This window comes from Lissotriton vulgaris, chromosome 7, assembly GCF_964263255.1.
Source record: "Lissotriton vulgaris chromosome 7, aLisVul1.2, whole genome shotgun sequence".
Taxonomy (NCBI): domain Eukaryota; kingdom Metazoa; phylum Chordata; class Amphibia; order Caudata; family Salamandridae; genus Lissotriton; species Lissotriton vulgaris.
Window position 1 is genome coordinate 1,565,629,869 of NC_141695.1, and position 24,559 is coordinate 1,565,654,427.

At 42.7% G+C, this 24,559-nt stretch overlaps 1 protein-coding gene across 2 annotated transcripts in view; it reads left to right on the forward strand.

Moving 5' to 3' along the window:
- Positions 1-24,559, forward strand: part of RIPOR3 (RIPOR family member 3) — a 471,988-nt gene that overhangs the window by 269,196 nt on the left and 178,233 nt on the right. The window lies entirely within an intron of this gene.

Below are 24,559 nucleotides of genomic sequence, written 5' to 3' on the forward strand. Positions count from 1 at the left end.
AGGAAGGTGGATACCTGACTATGGTTGCCCCCAACTTTTTGCCTGGTGTTTTGCTGGTTTTCCGACTTAGTTGACCTGGGGCCCTGCCAATCAGGACCCCAGGCCTACTGCTCTCTCTCTAAAATGGATTCCATGTACCTTAGGTACATTTCCAATTGGTACTGGGCCACCTTATCAGACCCTGTAACTCAGGGCATAGGTGTACCCAGGGCCTACCAGGGGCTGAAGCATGTATTATGCCACCCCTGGATGGCCATCTAAATTTGACACAACTGGCTGCACGACAGCTGGGGCAAGGTGGTGTAATCACCCTTTGCTTTAGATATAGTATACCTATATCTAACCCTAAAATGGACACACAGATTCCTATCAGTCACTCCTACGGCAGGCCTTGACAATCCTGAAGGCAGAGTGCTTGGAATCGTGTGAAGTGGTGCTCTGGCATGGGCTGAGCCCGTTTGCAGCTTGCAGAACCAAGTCCTAATAGCTGTTCCATGATAACGCATACCATATACTCTTAAGTGCATTATAATCCTCGCGGTTAAATGCTATCTTTGGTATTGCTTTATCAAAACATGTCGAGTAAGGTGTCATACGAATTGGAATACTAACCCCTCGTCAATTCTGGCGACGGGGTTAGCATTCCACCCTTCTAGAGGGACACGACATGTATGTGACTGTGAACCCCGGTTAAAGTTAACTCAAGCCTCAGCTCCACAAAATGGATGCTGCCACCACAGACACGAGTCTGACCTCCTGCTGCTGGGAGTCCTTCCAGCGAGGAGAGCTTGGACAAAGGGTTTCCTGTCAGGGGCGGTGCTAGCACCATCCCAGACAGGGTTTTGTGTATCCTTGGTAGGCAGGGCTTTACAGGAAGGTGACTGCAAGTGGCACCCCGGTGCTCACTACGCATCTGCCGGCTAGAACTAGTTCCAGGGGCACACCAGCCCCTGGCCTGGGGAAAGTCCGGCATGGGAGAGGGGTGTAACCACCCCCCTTCCTGGTCCCACCCCTAGGGCAGAACCTAGTCGCGTACCCACCCCTTTTCTTTAGGATAAAGGCAGGAGCGGGGACCCTTCCAAATTAGATCATCTTTGAATCAAGAAACTACTTTCTACGAAAGGAACTCTCGACTTCTTCTCAAGATTTCTCCCTTGTGGCTAAGGAGTAGTCACCCTGCATCCGCAGGCACCATCTAAGAACTCTGCGGTTTGCTGCACGTTCTTCCTCAGGAATCCGACTGACCAGCTCGACGAGACCCGGCTTCCCTGGCACCTCTGACCTCTATCTACCTCTACAGCTAAGCTGAGAACCGTAGGTGCGACGAGACCTCGAGGGACCGGCCATCATCAGAACTGCACGACTTCTATCCAGCACGACCGCCGAGGGATCCTCTGGTGAGTGCTTTGGGGTCCGAGAAGCCCCGACCCTGAGCAGCTTCAGCACCGAAGTCCAGCCCCCCAGCATCTCCAGGATCTGCGTGGGGCCCTTCTGCTTTTTGGCTGCTCACTGCGTTGTCTGGCTACTAGCCCGCTGGCTTGTGGCCTTCCCGACGACGATCAACGACGACAACACTGCTGGTCTGGTTGCTCCAGACTGGCCCTTGCTCCCTTCCAAAAGAGGAGTACCCTGGACCCTCCTGGTCCACTCCAGACGCCATTTTAGGTCCACCGCGTGGGCTTGAATTTGCCAAGACTTGTTGCCCCAATCCTGGGTCCAGCGACGTCGACAGCATCAACCATCGTGGGACAGCTCGTACCTCCATCCTGGTCGCCGACAACGCCTCCTGGTCCGTGAGACTGCAGAGCCCAGCGTCGCCCACTCACCTGGTCGAGGTGACTTCGCCCGGTGCCATCCTGGTGCCCACACAATCACTGGCTAGTGATTAAGAACTTGGTCCCCTCTGCTTTCAGGTGTCATCCATCTTCGATCCAGGCTTGGATCACTCGAACAATCTTCACTGGTCGCCTGCCAGCAACTTCTTTCTTCAGGCTCCTGGTTCGTCAACGAGGATTCCCGACGTCTTTTCAGACCTATGCAGCTGCAGCCCCTGGGCTAGGTAACTTCGGCATTTCGGTGCCCCAGCATAGCCTCACTATCCAAGGGTCCAGATCCACTTTCGTTTTCAACCTACCTAGTCGGGTTCGCCCAAGAACACAAACTTTTGCTTTTACTAGCCTCCATAGACTTTGTCCCGCATCCCGCGTGAGAGTGCACACTCTGCACCCGAGTCCCCTAGGCCTCCTACTAGTAATCTGAAGGTTCAGTAACGTAGTCCAATTGATGGAGCCTAGAAACTAAAGTTCTCTATAAATGATGACTCAATCCACTATTACACTTACCAATCAATACCAGGCCCATAAACATAGTGAATGAGGTGAATGGATACTATATGTTGAATAACTTTTAGCAATAAACTATCTACAAAAACAAGACCAGCTTGTCATTTTAAAAAGTTTATTTTTAAAATTCATAAGTGAAAATCTTTAATAACTCACTTTATTAAAATCAAACATTTAGTTTTATTAATTCAAAACACATAATCATTGGCACAATGTAAGCTGTCAGAATTAATCAAAATGATGAATTAAAAATCTATAGCTTTTTCTCCAGGTTAATTTTCAGACCTGAAAAGGAAACAAATAACAAACAGTTGCATGCTTACTCTCTCCCAAGGCAATCCGACAGCGCTTCGGCCCTCTGGAAAAGACAGTCCCAAACCCCACAAGAGAGCCAATTTTATATCATTTTTCGCTCTCAAAACTAACTAAATGTTATTATTTAGGAAAGTTCAGCACTGTGATTGGTTTATGGCCATCAGGCCACCTCAGCTACCAGTCCAGAGAATATGCGCGTCACCGTGCCATTGTCCATTTAGAGTGACAACAACTTCCGAGGCATTGCAACAAAAAGTTGCCAATCTACTTCCACCAGAGCTCGGCAGATTCACGTTTGTCACTTCCTCGGCCTTGAATAGGAACATCCAGAGCAGTCCATGGAAATAAACTCCATTAAATTAGTCTCTTTTAATAAAAAGTCTGAGCCACGAGAAGTAAGTTCAATAACCTCTTGCAAAGTTTTTTTTTCTTTTCAACGTGCAGCTTGGCTCAGCTTCTGCTCAGTTCAGGCCGACCAATATTTCTTCCAAAGCAAGAACTAGGCCTCAGCACACTCTTGAGCTATTATTTAAACAAACACAAAAAGAGTGATTAATTCAAGTAAAGCAAACCCTTCTGTACCACCCAGTCCCTTATTAATTATTAATTAACCCACTAATAAAAACATTTAGCAAAAGCAAACATTTAAAGCAGCACATAAATTAACCACCATTCTTCATGTAGTCCAGCTTAATGTTTCTGAAAGAATAAAAAGATAATTAAATGATACACAGACAGACAATACACAACATAAGACTTACATATAAGCACATATAAAAGCACATGCCATAAATGATCAGCTGCATGTTAATGGTGACAAAGACAATAGGACAGACATAATAAACAGGACAATATTAATAATGTGTTACAAAAACAGACTTGCAAATGCAACACAAGCACATATAATTAGTTTCCCGCGTGTTCATGTGTGGTGCAAACTTAATCTAGGTTGGATTAGTAAAATAAATCATGCAACAGTGCATTAATTAGTCAGTTAATGTTATGGGGAATTGAATCCACAAGCCAGAATAAAATATTTTCTGCAGCCCGCTTTATCAACTCCCTCATCTGGTGATATTAAAATCACCAAACAACACACCAAAAATTTTAGAAAAATTTTACCCATTTTAGAGACAACACACACTGAATTCTCTCGATATTAGTTTCCCTAAACCCCTGTTTCAGCTGTCTGATTATCCTTATCAAACTGAACTCTTCGCATTTCTTCTAATTCATATTCCTTTTCCTGTTCCTTTCTGAGTTTATAAATTCTTTTCTTTTCATTCTGACGCTTCCTCCTCTTGTGAATCAGACAACTAATTTTTAGCAGCATTATCATTATAATAATGACAATTACTGTATAGAGCACTTTACCAATGATGGACCTGCCAAGTTCTGAAAACCAATCTTTGATAGCCTCCATTCTTTTCCCAATTTTCTCAGTAAAGGTTTCTTCCTCCATGGGTTCAATTTCCTCATGGAAGTGTGTGATATTTTTAACAAGTAACTCTATATCCCGACTCTTGTCAGGTATATAAGTACAGCAATGTTGGACATGCAAGACCCCACAGACTCCACCTTCTTTTGCAAGCAGAATGTCTAAAGCAAGACGATTCTGGATAACCATACTTCTGGTTGCAACAAGTTCTGTGCTAACCAATTGGAAACCACTTGCAGTATCAGTTGACAACCTATCCACAATTGTGGACACTTTTCTAATTTTGATAGAGTTCATTGTAATCCCCACCATAGGAATAACAGCACCAAAAATGTCTCCCAAGATTTCTGTAAAGCTTTCTCTTTTGTATCTATTTTGATTCAAGTGTTCACCAAATTCAAAAGTACCTTTTTCATTTCTGTCAACATGAAATATTTTTGGAAAGACCAGGCCAAGATAACATGTCCCATACCAGTGGTCTGGGAGGCTAAAATAAGCCTTATTGCCACAAACAAAATAAATTCCAGGGAAAATTGGATCCTTTCCACCTTTGAATCCCCATCCCCCTTCAATACGATAAGTATCTTCACATTGACTAGCACCTACAAAAAGATTATCATACAAAGTATTATCTCTCCTATTACAAAATTTACCACTAACTGGTTCATCAATGTGTATTGCTGCATTAGTATTAACACCATTTAATTTAGCATCTTCTAACTGCCAATATTTGGACTTAGCATGTTTTAGTTTTTCATTTCTTTTGTAAACAGCCCTTCTCTCCTCAACCATGTTAAGGAAAGTCTTTTCTTCAGCTCTCATTTTGCATGTTAAATTATTTCTATAGGCATATTCATAGTTTAGTTCATTAGTAACTAAAAAGAATTCCCTCATCTGCTTTGCAGGTTTTACTTTGTTTAGGCTATTTACAATTTTGAGATTCGCAAAAACCTCATCAAAGTCTGAGTAATAGTACTCCAGACGACCAGTTTGATAGAACAGACTAGCAATCACACTACAGGTAATGCCATAAGTGAGAGGTAACATATTATATGCCACTCCCTCAGAAACAGAAGTGGGTAATTTTACACACACATAGCAATCTTTGACATTCATTACTTTGACATATTCAGATAAAAGCCTTGAAAATGAATTGGTTGAAAAATCACCAATTGATCTATCTTGATGAGACAGTGGATCATGATTAATAACTCTACTGGACTTGCCAGCATGCTTTTCATGATTAGACTCTACTTTACTAGTAATATTAGTCTTAGACTCTTGCTTATTAACATCAAAAGGATAGACCACAGCTAAAATTAGCCAAAGTAAAATTAATAATATCACACAAATTAATGTCATCTTACAACACCTCTTAAAAATTGAACACCTAGAAGTATCTGATCTAGGCATTTCTAAAACAAAAATTTTAAATAAAAATGTAAGTATACCTAACAAAATTATATCCCCCCCTTTTAAATTTTTTTTTTTTTTTTTTTGAAAGATTTTAACCCTAAACAGTTTTTCTTCGACCTTGTGCCACAAAATATGTCTTCTTTAGCTAAACAAAATTTCTTCGACCTTATGTCACCTAACAAATTTTCTTCAGCCTTATGCCAGGAAACAAAAAGTTGCCTAAAACATATTTTCTTCAGCCTTGTGCCAGGAAATAGATCCTCAACTGATTTCTAACAATTTTAATCTCTGTCACTTTCTAAGAATTCCTGACCACTGCTTTCCACCTCAACAATAGGTGGGTTTATTATGTATGTCCATTCTGGAGATCTGTATTTTTGGTTTGGCCTAATTACTCTTTTTGTCTTGCGAGTAACAACCTCTATTTTCTTGTTTTCACCTTCGTTACTTTTTTCAAGTTCACTTCCTTGACTAGAAACTTCATTGACTTGTTCCTTTGATTTCTTCACTAGTTTGAATTTCAGATTATTTTCAGGCCAAATGTCTCCTTTTCTCAAGACTTTTTTCTTTGGCACACTTTCGTTGCATTCAGTTTTCCAAGCTCTTTTTCTGTGTTTTCTTATTTCAGAATCTTCATCACTTTCAGTGTCTGTATCAGAGACATCAAATCTGTACCTAGGAACTTCTTTACTCGGCAACTTCACTCCATTTGAAACAACACTTTTACTGGTACTTGGCAATTCTTCTTCTTCAGGAATCACCTTCAGCTTCCCAGCTTCAAGCTTTTTGTTCACAGAGCTACTTCTTCCTTGCCTTTCAAGAGTATCGCTCAGATTTTCGTCTCGCTCAGAATCTTCTGCTTCTTCTGAATCTCTCTTTTCTCTCAGAGACTCTTCTTCAAGCAAATCATCATCATCAACACCTCGAATTCCAGTATTCAGATCTTCTTTATTCAAGTTCTGAATTCCATCTAGATTTTCTTGATGTTGATTTTCTTCTGGATCACCAAAATCAGAATCTGAATCTGAATCAGAATCAGGATCTTCTGGGTCTCTTTCTGAATCTGAATCAGCTGTTATATCACCTTCTTCATCATTCTCAGGAGGTGACACACGAATTGTATGGCTTGGATGAATCCACCTTTTTAGTCCTCTGCACTTGATTGCATTTGTTGTTATCAGAATAACCTGACGTGGCTTCTGCCACCTTGGTGACAAACAGTTCCTTCTTCGGTGAACCTTCGTCCTAACCCAGTCACCGGGTTGCAAATCATGAGCTTGTACTTTTTCTTTTGAAATAATGTCAGTTCCCACCTGATGAAACACAGAATGCATCACATCAGATAGATTTCGGCAGTATTCAAAAATAGCACTATCATTAATACTCATCAGTTTGCCCACTGGAACAAATGCTTGTCTCATCACTCTGCCCATCACAATGTCGTGAGGACTAAGACCTGTTTTTCTATCTGGGATACTTCTCATTGACATCAGAACAAGTGGAAGTGCATCTGTCCACTTTACTCCTGTAGCATCACACATCTTTGCGATCCTATTTTTGATAGTGCCATTTACTTGTTCAACGACACCTGATGCTTGTGGTCTGTAAGCACAATGCATCTTCTGTTCTATGTCTAAAGCTTTACAGATCTTTTTCATCAAACTGTTCTCAAAATGCCTTCCACGATCATTTTCAATGGTGACCGGAAATCCATACCTAGGTATGATTTCTCTTAGAAGTAACTTTGCCACAGTAACAGCATTGGCATGACGAGTTGGGAAAGCTTCCACCCATCTTGAAAACAAACAAACAAATACCAAAATATAATGTAGACCATTATGTCTTGGCATTTCAACAAAATCCATTTGCAATCTGGTAAAAGGACCTCCCTCCCGTCCTATGTTCCCGTGCTTGTAACAACCCTTTTGTGAATATTCATCTGTTGGCAGGTCAAACATCTTTGACAAAGTGACTCCGCAATTAATCTAAATTTTACATTGAACCATGTTTGTCTGAATAATCTAATCATTGAACCTTTACCTAAATGGGTTTGACCATGGCACAATCGTGCCATATCAGCAATCATGCTGTCTGGCATTACAACTCTTCCATCTTTGTGTACCCAGATCCCGTCTTCCTCTCTTGGTCTGCAATCACCTTTTAGCCATGTGTTTTTCTCTTCTTCACTTGCCTCATCTTGTAAATCTTTTATTTCCTGCCATGTCTCAACTACAGAAATTAGCATGAGAGAATTCATTGTGTGACTTTCGTCTTTTTCCCGATTGATTGCGTAATTGTTTCTGGCACAATATTTTGCCATCTCATCTGCGAAGGCATTTCCTTTGGTAATGTAATCATCACCCCTTTTATGTGCCGAACACTTCACTACTGCTATTTGTTCTGGTAACTGAATGCCATCAATTAATCTTTTAATTAATTTTGCATTTCTTATTGGTGTTCCTGCAGAAGTTAAATAACCTCTATTGGACCACAGTTGTCCATAATCATGAACAACGCCATAACCATACTGACTATCAGTCACTATGGTTACTCTTTTGCCAGCTGCTCTTTCACAGGCTCGAATTAAACCAATTAATTCTGCAATCTGAGCGGAACGAATTCCATCCAAAGGTGAACCTTCAACAACATCTGAAACTGTACACACTGAGTATGCTGCTCTCAGAATCCCTTCATCATTTCTCAAACAAGATCCGTCCACAAAGTATATCACATCTGATTCCTGTAATGGGACGTCTTTTATGTCCTGTCTTGGTTTTGTGCAGTAATCTACAACATCCAGGCATTCATGATCAATGTCATCCTCATTACTCACCTCAGTAATAGCTCCATCAGGTAATAATGTGGAAGGGTTCAAGTTTACACATCTAACAACTGTTACATTGTCTGAACCCAAAATTGTTTTCTCATATTTTGTCAGTCTGCTGCTTGTTAAATGTTGAGTTCTACTTCTGGTAAGGAGAATTTCAACTGAATGAGGTACATATACCTTTACAGAAAAACCCATAATGATACCCTCACTTTGGTCAAGACTTACACTTGTTGCGGCCACTGCTTTTAAGCAACCTGGCAAAGCTTTTGCAACAGGATCCAGAACAGCTGAAAAATATGCAATTGGTTTTCTCAAGTTTCCATGCCTTTGTATAAGGACTGACAATGCACAACCTTCTCTTTCACTGCAGTAGAGTTCAAATTCTTTTTCATAATCTGGCATACCCAGAGCAGGAGCTTCACATAAGCTCCTTTTTAACTGCTCAAAAGCTTCCAGCTCAATTTCTGACAATTTAATGGGATCTTTTACATCTGCCTTTGTTAATCTCTGAAGTGGTTTTGCAATTACTGAAAACCCACTAATCCATTGTCGACAGTAACCAACCATTCCTAGAAACATTCTCACCTGTCTCTGTGTTGTCGGTGGTTGTATTGCTCGAATCATTTTAATTCTTTCAACTGTCACTTTTCTGGTTCCCTTTGCAATTCTGTGACCAAGATATTTCACTTCTTGTTTACAAAACTGCAATTTTGCTGGTGAGACTTTATGTCCTTCATCTGCCAAACGGTTTAACAGTGTAATGGTATCAGTAACACAATTTTCTCGTGTTTTGGCTGCCACAAGCAAATCGTCAATGTACTGTACCAATGTGGAATTACCAGGCAACACTAGATCTTCCAGAGATTTCTTTAATAATTGATTAAAGATAGATGGACTCTCAGTATACCCTTGAGGAATACGACACCATGCTAGGATCCTATTTTGGAACCTGAAAGCAAAAATTTTCTGGCTATCTGGATGTAATGGAACTGTAAAGAATGCATTGCACAGGTCAATGACCGTGTACCATTCTGCATCATGTGGAATCTGGTAAAGAATTACTGCAGGATTTGGAACAATGGGACAGCAGGGAACAACTATCTGATTAATTTTTCTTAAATCTTGAACAATTCTGTATGTTCCATTTGGCTTTTTAATACCCATAATTGGTGAATTGCATGGACTGCTTTCAATTTCTTTTAACACTCCTTGACTTATGAATTTTTCAATCACAGGAATGACACCTTCAATTGTCTCTGCCTTCATTTTATATTGGGGAACATTTGGAAAATCAACTCCCTGTTTAACAGTGATTTTTACTGGATCAATATTTTTCATAAGACCCATATCATTTCCTGTTAGGTCCCAAATTGCTGGATTGACTGGCTCTTTGAGCTCTTCTGGCAAATCATTTTTATCAAATACAGGAAATATTGGTGGTGTTTTTTCTTCTTCCACCATCATCATAGTCCATTTATAAAGACCATCTTCTTCTGCTGTTTGCATTTCAATGCCTTCTGGTGAGCAATATATTCTGCAATTCATTTTACATAATATATCACGACCCAAAAGATTCACAGGACTGCTGTCACAAACTAGAAATCTGTGTTTATCTTTGTAATTGCCTATCTCCACTTTTACTGGATCTGTCAGACTAGTTCTAATTTGTTGATTAGCTACACCTACAACTTGAATTGTCTCACCCGAGAGAGGAAGATTTTCTATTTCTGCTGATCTAACAGTAGAACGGGTAGCACCTGTGTCCACAAGGAAAGTGATATCTTTATCATTTACCTTTCCATTAACAAATGGACCAGACTGATCTACCTCAAGAGTGGGTCCAAGCACACACTCTTCCTCCTCTCTCAGGCACCGTCATGAGTAATCCTCTGATGAATCACTCACCTCTTTGTCACTTAACCAAAATTGAGAAGCATTTGCCATGTTGACTTTTGACACATCTTTAACCAAATTATTTCCACAGAAACCTGTTTCAGGAGAAAATCTCTCTGTGTTAGCACTACCAGGAAATGGTGCTTGAGGTAACTGATTCTGTTGAATTTGATTCTGCTGTACCTGATTTTGTTGTTGAAACTGGCTTTGCTGTGTCTGGTTCACTATCTGTCGCTGTAACTGTCGCTGCTGATTTAATTCATGCAGTTGCCGCTGTAGCTGTTGTTGTTGCTGCGGACTTAATTCACACTGCACCTGTGGATTCAATGAATTATTTTTAAAATTTCTGGACGGGCTTTTACACTCTCGCTTCCAGTGTCCAATTTCGCCGCAATTAAAACATGGGAGCTTTTGTTTTAACTCATCAATATTTACATTAAATTTTGGCTTTGAATTATTAAAATTACCCCTAAACTTTCCCTGTTGCATAGAACCTAACTGTTGTTGTTGCTGCTGCTCAGCTACCTTCACCTGTGCCCACATTGCTTTCTCCTTGAGACTCTTCTGCTTTGCATCTATCTCGTCACTACAATATTTTGCTTTTCTCAAGATGTCAGCAACTGATAATGATTGCCAACAAACAATTCCACTTCTAATCATGTCACCAATTTCAGGTCTCAGGCCATATACAAATTTGTATATGAAGTGGCTCATGTCTTGTTCACTTAATTTTTCATAGCCACTGTACTGTTTAACCTCTTGGCTGCTAGGCGTTTTCCCGCTGTGTGCTGGAAAATGCCATTTTAGTGGCACCATGACGAGCTCAGCTCGTCATCAGCACACGACACCCGTGGGTGATGACGAGCTGAGCTCGTCATCAGCATCGAAAGGGTTAAAGACTAACAGTAACCTCTCATAAAATGAATGAACTGATTCTTTTGGTTCCTGATTTGTTCTGTCTATTTTAACCCAGTCCACTTCCTTTGGGGGAATTTTCTCTTTTAACCAATAAATTACTTTCTTATAAAGATCCATGACATCTTTTGATGGGGCACCTGTAATTTTATCTCGGGCAGGTTCTTCCTTTGGCCAATCTATAGAGATCTTGCATTCTGTCCAAAGATCTGATGGAACAACAATGTCAAAGAATCCATCCAGATCAATCCACAGAACCTTTGACACTCTTATGAATCTGTCTACCTGACGGTACCACTCCACTGGTTTTTCCCTCAAACGTGGAAAATCATTGGTAAACAGGAGTATATCCTGTCTGGACCAAGGAACATGCACATACCCACCTCCTGCTATTTCTCTCATTGGAAATTCAGAAATTTCATCGTTTCTTAGTCTTTTATCTTGTTCTTTCTTTGACCATTTTATTCTCCATTTACCTAACTCACCTAATTTTCTGAGAAAGCTTATTAATTCTCTTATGTGAGTTATTCTTCCAGCAGCGTTTAAATTATCAATGTCCCTCTCAGAGAAATCCACCCTGTAATGTTTCTGTAAATGTTTTTGTTTGCTCAAATCAATTTCTAACTCAGCAGCCATTTCTTCCAGTTGTTCATACCTGTTTTTAGTTTTCCACTGAATGCTCTTACAAATGAACAATAATTCATCATCTTGATACAATTTCAAATTATCAGTACCAATTGTGCCAATGATCAATTCCTCCAGATCAGCTTTTAATTTAGCTACATCAAGCTTTTTATAATCAGGGGCTTCAGGGGACATTCCATTTTGAGATAATTCTGTTCTGTTTAAACTTTTTTCTGACAAACCTGAGTCTGAACCTGCCACAGTTGGTGTTTGCGAACTTGATAAACTTCCATGTAGTGTTAAATTTGGCATCATAGATTTTTCTCTATGAATCTCTGAAAGTTCTGAATAAAATTTTTCAGCAACCTTTTGAATTTCAGCATTTAATGGAACTGTTAAGGCTGTTTGTCTATTTTCTCCTTGGTCAAAAACTGGTACCACAGGACCAATAGTTACTGGTACTGTAACTGCTTCCATACCTTTTGTCAGCTGTTCAATTAAATCATGCTTTGCTTTATTATAACTAGAAATTTCTTGCTCAGCTGGTAATCTTTCCTGATTTCTTACAGAATTATTTTCTTGATAAGCTACTCTGCCTCTGTTAGGTGTACTACAATTATTTACTGAGCCTACCCTTCCAGGTAATTTTAAAAATCTGGGAGAACCTTCCTCAACTTCTCTAGGTGGTGCGCTTGGTGAAGTTTCTGTAGAAACTCTCGGGGTAGATTGAGAACCTGCTTGATAAGGTGGCGGTTTAGGTTTAGTGGCATAAATATCTTCTAAAACTGCATCATCTAATTCCTCATCAATTCCTCTTCCAGCTGTCTTTTGTTCTAAATCTCCATTAATCATTATTCTCATGGGATACAGACCATCATACATGTCTGCTTTTCTCCAGCGTCTCACTTTATCCTCATGTGTTTCTTTATTTACAACATATTTTGAATATTTAGGTGCTGTACACTTGCTTTCACGTTCAAGTTCCATCATCTCAACCTCCCACTCAACTAGGGCTTCAAATTGTGTAGGTCTTGGCTTTGGTACAAGATCCATCATCTTTCCTCTCAAATTTTGTAAAACTTTCATATTAAACGACCCATCTTCTGGCCAGGCTAGTACACCATCTTTTTTGGTATACTGCATCCAGTTATCAAACCAAATTACTGTATGATAACCATATTCACCTTCCATATAGGCTGCAGGTGTTTTATACTTATGAAGTAATTTACCACCACGTGTCTCAATTTTCTTGTCAGGTTTAAAATAATTTTTCACCTTTTGAAACCATGTAGGCTTTTTTTTATGATCATCCCAATAACTCATGTTTGTATTTTAATTCAAAAACTATAAATTTATAATTTTATTTGTAATTTTAAACAACTATTTTTATCTAATTTGTATTAATTGAATAATTAATATCCTTATTTTAATCACCTTTGCTACTATTATCCTAATCAGGGTCGTTATTGTTGTATTATTTACTAATTAACAGTGGTAAACTATCAAAATAATTTTTTTAATTTAAAGAATTAAAACTTTGAGCATTAATAGCGTGGGAAAATCACTTCTGGGAAATGTAAACAATGTGTTTGTGTATTTTGACCAATCACCATGTGACTACACAACACTCAGCCAATGAAACTGCCTACAGTCTCTTGACCAATCCGGTCGCGGCCTCTCTGTGACACTGTAGTGTCAACAACCAATCAGTACAAAGCTAGCCTCCAATGAGACAACATGTGACTGTATACGTCACTACCAGCTCCTTCCTGACACTGCACTACAATGGCTCGTCTCACAGAGCCCCTCAAAGCCTCCTCTCAGCTTCAGCACCACAATAAAAATTAAATATATGCTAATAAGCAAGAGCGTGTTATCACAGCACAGCGCTCGCTCTATAAAAACCTGCGCACTTCCTAACACGCGCTCGCTCCTCAAACGAGAGCGTGTCACTTCTTTAAACACACGCGCTCGTTCTTCTAACTAAAGGACACGCTCGCTCCACCAACTAAAGCGTGTCAATTTTAAATCACTCGCGCTCACGCAGCAGCGCGATCACAGCAAAACCTCGCCGGAGCCGATTAGCTTCAATCACGAAGCCTCGCCCAATAGGAGCGCGGCTCTGCCGTGACGCGACGTACTGGTGTCCAATGGGGGCACAGCTTTAACAATGACGCGACGCGTTGACTTCCAATGGCAGCGCGGCTGACCAACAATGCAAGCGAACCTTTAATTAATACCAGCGCAACAGTTGACGCGCTGCCAACTTCAAGGACTAAACTAAATACTACTAAAGCCTCTCCTAATGAGAGCGCGACTCCCCCTAATCTTACACAACACACGGAGCTTCGCCCAATCAGAGCGCGGCTCCGTGTGTGACGCGACGGCCCCTGGACAAATGAGAGCGCGGCGGCTGGCGTAAACAGCCGCTGCAGACCGCTCTCCTCTCCTTTTCACTCGCTCCTAGCGGCCCCCACCTCCTTCACAATGCGCAAACAGCTAATCCTCCAGCAAACGAGCAATTTATAAGTTAGGCTCGAAAAGCACTTTTAGTTAGGCGGGTTGTTAAAAAAAAAAAAGACCAAAATGCAAATAGGCGATAATTCACAGGAATGAAGTCAAACCCACCCTAAAAATAGCGCAATTAATAGGAAATTTACAAAGTAAATACCATTTAAACTTTAGATCGCGCTTCAACCAATGAGAGCGCTTACTCTGTCAGTGCAGAGACATTAACCAATCAGAGCGCGGCAGGCTCTGACGTATGCAGCAGGCTGCGGCTGCAAGGTCTCCTCACACGCTTCCACTCCAAATCAGCCCCTCCCTTACAATTTTCGATCGGGGCAGTTTTCTAAGCATTTAAATAGCATAAAATGCTTTTAGGATGTTTAAAATAACGTGCAATGCTCTAAAATAGCATATTCTTCACCATAAATGCTTAGAAACACTTTAAATCATTTTTTATAAAGCGTAATTAATAACAACATAAAAACAAACCATTTGTCTGCTTCTCTAACAAAGAGATAGTTATTAAACATTCATTCAAGTATTCTCAGAGTGGAATAGACGACGCTATTCTCACAGAATAGTCTCATTCACTAGTAAGGCAATTCTTACCCTACCTTTCAGTTTTACAAAGCATTCACACACTTTCAAACAAAGAAAACCCTGTTCATACACACACAAATGCTTGGCAGGACTTGAACCAACCACAGAAAACGTCAGGCGTTGATAAGAATAGACGACGCTATCTCACCCTTCACTCAAGTTTGAATAACTCCTACTACTCTTTTCACAGAAAGCTTTAAAACAGGCTCACCAGGTCCCTCTGCTTAATGCTACAATTTCATAGGCAATCCTCACTAAACATTTAACCATGCAATCTAAGGTCCCTAAACTTGTGTTGTACGCCCACAACACGTGATATATGCTATACCACAATTTTGAAACAGACAAATGCACTGTGTAACTCTTCTAGTCACACTACCTTGCTGGCCAGCAATTTAACCAGGAATCTTTCACACTACTGGAAAAATTCCTTAAGACTACATATAACACTCTGACAAAATCAAAAACTTAACAGTTGTTAAACATCAATCCTATGTCTATACCAACATATATGTAACATGCATGTCAAAAACAACATATGAACCGTCTGATGCTACCAAATTGATGGAGCCTAGAAACTAAAATTCTCTATAAATGATGACTCAATCCACTATTACACTTACCAATCAATACCAGGCCCATAAACATAGTGAATGAGGTGAATGGATACTATATGTTGAATAACTTTTAGCAATAAACTATCTACAAAAACAAGACCAGCTTGTCATTTTAAAAAGTTTATTTTTAAAATTCATAAGTGAAAATCTTTAATAACTCACTTTATTAAAATCAAACATTTAGTTTTATTAATTCAAAACACATAATCATTGGCACAATGTAAGCTGTCAGAATTAATCAAAATGATGAATTAAAAATCTATAGCTTTTTCTCCAGGTTAATTTTCAGACCTGAAAAGGAAACAAATAACAAACAGTTGCATGCTTACTCTCTCCCAAGGCAATCCGACAGCGCTTCGCCCCTCTGGAAAAGACAGTCCCAAACCCCACAAGAGAGCCAATTTTATATCATTTTTCGCTCTCAAAACTAACTAAATGTTATTATTTAGGAAAGTTCAGCACTGTGATTGGTTTATGGCCATCAGGCCACCTCAGCTACCAGTCCAGAGAATATGCGCGTCACCGTGCCATTGTCCATTTAGAGTGACAACAACTTCCGAGGCATTGCAACAAAAAGTTGCCAATCTACTTCCACCAGAGCTCGGCAGATTCACGTTTGTCACTTCCTCGGCCTTGAATAGGAACATCCAGAGCAGTCCATGGAAATAAACTCCATTAAATGAGTCTCTTTTAATAAAAAGTCTGAGCCACGAGAAGTAAGTTCAATAACCTCTTGCAAAGTTTTTTTTTCTTTTCAACGTGCAGCTTGGCTCAGCTTCTGCTCAGTTCAGGCCGACCAATATTTCTTCCAAAGCAAGAACTAGGCCTCAGCTCACTCTTGAGCTATTATTTAAACAAACACAAAAAGAGTGATTAATTCAAGTAAAGCAAACCCTTCTGTACCACCCAGTCCCTTATTAATTATTAATTAACCCACTAATAAAAACATTTAGCAAAAGCAAACATTTAAAGCAGCACATAAATTAACCACCATTCTTCATGTAGTCCAGCTTAATGTTTCTGAAAGAATAAAAAGATAATTAAATGATACACAGACAGACAATACACAACATAAGACTTACATATAAGCACATATAAAAGCACATGCCATAAATGATCAGCTGCATGTTAATGGTGACAAAGACAATAGGACAGACATAATAAACAGGACAATATTAATAATGTGTTACAAAAACAGACTTGCAAATGCAACACAAGCACATATAATTAGTTTCCCGCGTGTTCATGTGTGGTGCAAACTTAATCTAGGTTGGATTAGTAAAATAAATCATGCAACAGTGCATTAATTAGTCAGTTAATGTTATGGGGAATTGAATCCACAAGCCAGAATAAAATATTTTCTGCAGCCCGCTTTATCACTAGCGATTCCAAAGCCTATTAGTCCAGTACTTACCTGCTAGTAATTTCGCATTCCACTTTCATAGTATATGGTTTTTCGTGCCCCTCGGGCATTTGTGTAAATCGTGCAACTTAAAGTATTTTCGTAAGAGTTTTGTTGTGTGCTTAGTACCCTGTCCTCATAAAGATTACAGGGCTGTTGTGATCTAAATAAATACACTGTTTATTTTCATAACACTTGTGTGGTGTCCTTTCACTTGGTGTTCAAGGGGTATATGTGATGGTATAACAGCTGGCTTAACACGCCCTCTAGAGTTTAGCCCGAAGACTGCTCGTATCCATGCTACTAGGATAGCTGGTCTATAAGGTTGACTTACAACCAATCACCATAAGGGTTGTTTGGACTGATGCAAAGTGCTCACTAGAATAGTGAACATTATATATCAGGCCAACTTCTCACACGCGCTGCCCGCTGGCTCAGGCCTACACTGCGGTCCAGCAGTTCACACAAAACCTGAGCCGTCCGGACCGCCGGGACGGGGCATCTTCGCAGGCTGCACACCCGCTCAGCACTTAAGGTGCCCCTACATCAGTTCACCGAAAGTCACCGTCCCGTGGCGATGTGCCTGTGCCGGCCGCCGTGCATCTGGTGCCAACAAGTCTGTGATACGCTAGTCACGGACCCTCTATGATGGGGTATTGTGGTGCGGACGCCATCATGTCACCTCCGGGCCTCCGGAATGTGATATTGCAGGCCCCTAGGCCCCTATGCCTTCATGCGCACCACACGGATACACCCCGAGAGGGGTTGGTAATGGTGTTGTGCACATGCGCCAGGCACTTTTTATTGTCATGGTCACATGTCCTGTGATGCCTGTGCTGGATGGGCGTGGTGTGGGTGTAAACCAGCCATGAGGGAGTGGCCGTGGCATGCTGACAACTAGACCTGTGAGCAGCAGATCACTACAGGGGAGTCCTGGTACATGTGGCGTAGTTGCACCCCCCTGGAGTGTAAGCGTAGTGGGCTGGCCTGGCGTATGCCAGTCCAGCATAAGGGTTTGAACGATGACCCCGGGGCTCTTTGCGTGGTTCCGTACAGGGCTGGACAAGGAAGTAACCAATGCATGTGTCGCTGTTGTTGCGTCGGCGCAACCCGGAGGACAATCGGCAATGTGTCACCCTGTGACCCCAGTCCAACGACATGAGCCACTTGGACGTAAGAGGAAATCACTGACCCTACATTCATCCATACTTCCACATTTGAAAGACCATAGACACAACACATCTATGTGATTCAGAATGTTTAAAGCACATTCAGTGGAGTGTTGCATCTGGAGCTGTACAGGGCCATGCAAAGCACACTTTCAAAGGTTGGGCCGTGGAGGGCCAGCCAGAGTCCTTCAGGGAAAGGGAAGTCCAATGGAAGAGGGAGAGTTCAATATGCAGTCTGATGGCTGTGTCATTGGCGAACAAACAGAATATGGCAGTCCATGTCGAGGTCCAAGGTGAGTGTCGCAGAGTGTATCGGGAGACAGTGGAAGGTGATGCAGAGGGTAGAACCAAGCTGAAACCGGCCATATGGCAGAGGTGAATGCTACAGTTTCTTCCGTACCAGTAAGGAGGTTTCATCCGCATCTTCGTCCTCTGCTGCTGCATGTGCCTCACCTCACGTGTGGGTAGTTCTGGCCTTTCTCCAGCACTGTGTGGCAGTGACACCTCAGGGGCAGGAGGTGGAATGTCTGCCGCACTGTTCGGCACTGACACTTCAGGGGTGGAGATGTGGATGTGGTGGTAGCAGCAGCATGCATCTGTGCCAGACCTTGTGGCAGCAATGCTATGAGGATGGTTTTGAGGTCATTGTGGAACCAAGCTACCTCTCGCTGGTGTGCTGCCGTGGCAGCCGCTCTCTCCACATTTGCCCGATCCATGTTCTCCATGAGCCTCCGCATGAGTCCCAACTCCCAGAATTGCTCACTGGAGCCACCCTGACTAGACAGTCGTTCTTGTCGTACAGTCAGGACTCTGGCGTGATCAGCAATTGTTCATTGAAGGGCATTGAGTGGCCTGTCGGTGTCAGGTTAGGGACTGTGAGTGGTCCCTGATAGGACTTAGACACCCACGGATGGCATCTAGTTTGTCTGCCATGCAGTCGAAGCCCACTCGCACCTGTTCATCTAGCTGCTCCTGGCATCCCAACACATGGCATTGGAAGGCCTTGTGTTCTTCGTGGGGGTCCTGGGAGGCAGCTGTGGTGGTGGATGCTGCCTGCTGTGTGGTCTGTGCAGGGGGTGGGTTCTCCTCGTTTCAGCTGGGCTGCCCTGCTCCTGGAGGTGGGCTGCTGAGACTGTCAATGAACTCTCGGCAGGCATCGGAGTCAAAGGTGTTGTGGTCCTCTTTGTCATCAGAGAACAGAGGTTGGGACTGCCCCGCAGGAGGTGGTGATTGTCCCTATGCAATGTGAAGGGGAGATGCAGTTTAACAATGTGTCCACATGTGTGTTGTCGCATTGTACATGTTTACATACAGACTGCATGACTGTGTACGTCGTGGCTCTTTCAGAGCGACTGCCTATTTGTTGCGGGACAGGGGACATTTTGACACCATCACAGCTGTGTGTTTGTACCTTTACATTATCAACTCACATTTCTCTGCAATGCCATTTGGGATTGCCCAGTGTCTACACCCAGTCGGCACCACTTGTGTCCTCTGTTCTGTGGTGAAAGTGTTGAGGGTTGTGCCACTTCGTTGTCAATGTTAATATGCTCTGCATGTGATGTGTGTGTGCCGCATTTTGGGGCACTCGCCCCTGCAGCTTTGCTTTGGCTGCCCCTTATCCCTTACATGCGGCGTGCCTCTGACTTCTGTGCTTATACAGTGCTGACATGTGGAATGCTTGGGTACATTGTTCTTTTGGTGGGAGTTGTCGTCTGGGGCATGGTTTGTCCGCCGATGTGCTCAGCTCAATTGTGCATGCGTGCCATTGTGCCCATCTCCCCCTGTTACCCCAGTCCCTGGTTGTCACTCACCCTGGTACTGTTGTGTCCAGTCCTGTTGAGCAGTGCCAGGTCCCCCGACTCCAGCCACTGTCTTCCCACTGATGACTGTGGACACCATTTCCTCCATGTTGTCCAGCTCCTCTTGTGGCACAGTACTGCCACCTCCAGTCTGCATTGCCGCCTTGCGGTTGTTTGTGAGTTTCTGATTGGTTTTCCGCTTGACATCATTCAAGCGCCTCTTGACCTCATCCATTGTCCTCTTCAGCACTCACACTGCATTCACCTTGTCCACGATGGACTGCCATAGTCCATTTTTTGTTGCCAATGACACAGTGGAGGTGACGAACAGTTGTTGATGGTGTTCGGCCACCTCCGTTATCAGGATCCGGTTTTCCTGTGGACTGAAGCGCTTCTTCCTAGTCTTCTTCTCCTTGGCCTTCCCTGACCCGGAAGTTCCAGGCAAGTCCTCCGGGGAGCTTGTGGGGTTCTGGTTCTCCTCTGTACTTGCTCCGGCAACATCCATGGTTCTTCGCTGTTGTTTGGCATTTGTTTGTCTGTTTTTTTCTACTTTTATGGTGATTGTTCCTGCCTGAGGTGTGTGAATTGCAGGCCTGTGGCTGGTTTTCACAGAATTCTGTATCCTGCTTGGCCTCATTGTAGCTTTTTTTGCGTTCACGTTTCGCATTGTTACGGCTTGGCGTTGATTTTAACATGCCCATTTGACGTGTTATCTGGTGACTATCGCATGGTACCGCCGTGTTGTGAATACCTGGTTAACACTGCGTAAATTTTCCGGTATGGACTGCGATGTTGAGGGTTGCGTTAAGTAACTTTTGCGAGGGTTATCACACAATCTTGAGAATATACCCCTGAGTACACTGCAGCCAGTTTGAACTAAAGTTGCCAGTTAAAAGTTGTCTTTGAAGATCGCAACAGAGAAGCATGGAAGGCTGATTTACCTGACTCCAGGAGGAAGTGATTTGTCGATAAATTCAATCCAAGGATACGGGCCTTAAACTGGCCTCAAGAGTTAAGGCCTTATTTAGAGCTGGGTGGTAACTAAAAATTCTCAAAAACAAGTGTTATTACCTTGTTATTCCTCATTTTGAGAAGTTGCACTCAGGATGGGTAGGCAATACCGCACCTGATAAATACTGTAACAGAGTTGTATTTACTTGGTGCGGTATAACTTCTCCTATACCCTGGGACTCTTAATAAACCCTGGAGTGTTTAAATGTAGCTGATATTTTTTTAATATTTGAAAAATGTAGTTTGTATATTAAGCAGATGTATGTATTTATGTGTCTGTTATAACAAGATTACATACAGCAGGCTTCTCCTTTCACCCTGTCCTATGTCCCAGACAGAGTGTATGAAATGCCTCCATTTGTCAGTCATAGAGAGCAGGGGCGGCCTTAGGCATGTGCAAGCTGTGCACCTGCACAGGGCCACCAAACCCCAGGGGCCTCCACGCCAATATATATCCTTAATATAATTATCCTCTGAGGATGGATACATATTTGCGTGGCGGCCGCTGGCAGGGATTTGGCGGCCTCCTGCTCTGTTCCACCCTGACCCTCCCCTCCTGAGCTCCGGGGGGCTCCGCCCCGCTTGGACCCCCTCTTCCGGGGCCCCCCACCTACGCTCCTGCCCAGGGCCGCCATGAGCCTAGACCCGCCTCTGTAGAGAGAAAAAGTAAACAATGGGTTAAATAAATTATCTGCAGTTGGTCGGAAGACATTGCACCATAGTCGATCGTCTGTATTTGAAAAAGCGTTATGTGTTTCAAGAATAGCATGCAAAGCCCTCGCTTGATTATTTTCAAAGTTAACTTCTTAAAGGTTATCTGGGGTGCTGCTGCACCTCCAGCACTCCTGGTTTCAGTGCCACTAACCTTACTATGTGTAACTTAAGCACACTCACAACAATGACCACATCACTCCAATCCTGATATCTGTCCATTGATTCTCCGGTGAAGTTTGTTGTATCGTCAATAAAGCCTGCCTCACCCACACACCCATCCCAACCTTCCGAGCAAATTTGTAAAAAAGCTTATTAATCCAGTCTGCACACTCACGTTACGCAGCAAGAACCAGGCGTGGCTTGTGTCAGGGAAAAGAGGCGGAGTGGTGGGTGGGAAGGGGGACGAGAGAGACAAATGTAAAAAATAGAAAAGAATGTACCTGCTGCCCTCCACCATCATGTCGCGCTCATCTGCTCATCTCCTCTTTCGAAGGCACAGGCTCCCAGCCTGCTGTGCGGCCAATCCTGAAGCTGCTCTCACGCATGACAGCAGCTTCAGGATTGGCCTGAGTGCCCTTGATTTGCGCTCCAGGACAGACTGCACATGACGGTTAGCTCCCCAAACCATAATGTACAGTGATGGGAGTGCACATACCACTCCCCTCAGTGCCTGTCGTCACTGTGGCCCCGCCCCCAAAGACTCGGCATAAAGAAAATAAAAGGAGAATAAAATGGGGTTTAAACCAGTTTTATTATCGTTTTATTTTTCATATTTTGGAGGATGCTGGCAGGGGAGCCATGCTCCTCCGCCATAGTGGACAGCCGCCACCAGCAAGGATGTCTTGAAGTAGTACCAGCTCAACAGCATCTGACCATCCTGCTTTCCTCTTATCTACATTGTTACTGGAATCGCGTGGCCTCAGAGAGAGAGAGGGCACTAGGACCCTGAGAGTCAGGGAGACATTGTACACAAGGCATGACCACTTCCTCCACATGGACGGTAGACAGTAAGTGGCCATTGGGAGGCCCTGTTGAGAGGCGGGTTTCACCAGGAATAGCGGACACAGTATGAAAAGAGGCATTTGAATAACTGAAGCACAATTAGACCAAAGAATCTCTGCTTATTTATTTAGCTACTTTCTGTGAACTGGCCACACATGCACCTCAGTGAATCCAATGCTGAAGTGTTCACGACTCATGGCTTAATGTAACTAACATATACAGTAAGTAAGGCCTCTAAGTAATACGTCCAAAAACAGCAAAGTACTCCAAACCCTGTAACAGTGTAATCTGAGGTTAGCAGAACTATAAATGGAAATATTTAAATGCCCTAGATTAAGTAGTAAACATAGCGGCCATATTTGCAATTATTTTGTATCCTACCAATGGTATGCAAACTGTATGCTATCAATGCCTGCCACTGGGATCTCACCACTGACTTCACACACAAATGGCTAGATTTACCAACAGTGGAGGCAATGCAATGCAGCAAGTAAACGTGCTACGCTGCATTGCATAAACAGGAAGAGAAAAATTGCACCCTATGCACTAAGATATAGCGCACCTCTGCCCTCTCCTAGCGCTCATGCACTGTGTGCTGCCTCACACCAATGGCACAGGGTCAGACTGATTTGCATATAGCCATGTCTGAACTGGGGTGGCAGAGTGGGCTAAAGAACGGTGATGGATTAAACCCAGATCTTTTGACTGGGTGTGAGTGTTTGATTGATACAGATGCGCCTTCAATCACCACCCCCTTTTGTACCGCTTTTGGCCGCCATAAGTGTGGTCAGACTGATTTGCATATAGCCATGTCTGAACTGGGGTGGCAGAGTGGGCTAAAGAACGCTGATGGATTAAACCCAGATCTTCTGACTGGGTGTGAGTGTTTGATTGATGCAGATGCTCCTTCCATCACCGCCCCCTTTGTCACACCAATGCAGGCACAGTGGTGTAAGGGTGCCTGCGTTACGGGCAGGAGTGCTTATGTGCCAGAAGGCATACCTTCCTTCACAACAACGAACCGTAGAGGCGCATTTCTCCTTCTGTATGTGCTATATATGTGCAGCAGACTGCAGCACATACACAGAAAGAGTAAATCTACATAGTTCTCCTGGTTTCACCTTTCTGTGGTAGTTGCACCATTTGGCTCAATCCCAGGTTTCCTCCCTTTAGTAAATCTGGAATTGTGTCAAATTCCGTAGGTGGATGCACAGGAACGCCCAGGTTCCACTCATGGAACTTCTAGCACAACGAAATGTAACACAACGCAGTGCAAGTTACAAAGCCATGCAAGGCGGTGCAAATTGCTCCCTGTATGTCTTTGTAAATCCCATTTAGGGACTTGTGCTGACTTGTGACGACTTGCGTCACACAAGTCCTTCGTAAATATGCACCAAAATGCATAAGGAATGTAGCCGGGGAGCAGAGGGAGCAACTTCTCCCCTAAGAAGAGTTCCATGTAAAAGGGGGCAAAAAGGTATGAGGGCCGAGTGGGGTGGGAGACTCACTGAAAAAGAAAATCCATTGGCCTGAATGTTGCTGCATGTATAAGTGAATGTCCCGCGGTGCAAAGTCTTGGGCTCTGATTCTGAAAGATTTAGCGTCAGGTTAGCGTTCATTTTTCTAATGCTAACCCGATGGGAAACCCATTTTGGATTCATAAAACCAATGCAATTAACTATTTGCTTTGGTTTGTACAGAAAAGTATGGCAACGCAGCACGACACTGCTTTGCATTATTTTGCGTTAAGGGGGTGTTACATGGGTGGTACACGGGCATTCCCATGCAACCACTCTGCTTTTTGATGCTAAATCCGATTCACTAATATTAGTGGAGAGGGTTTGCATGCGTGCTGCACTGTGCAGCACACATATAAAGTAGGAAATGATTTTGGACATGTCTAGGCATAGTATTTTGTACAGGAAGGATACCCTTCCTGTACAAAACCTATGCTAGATTTA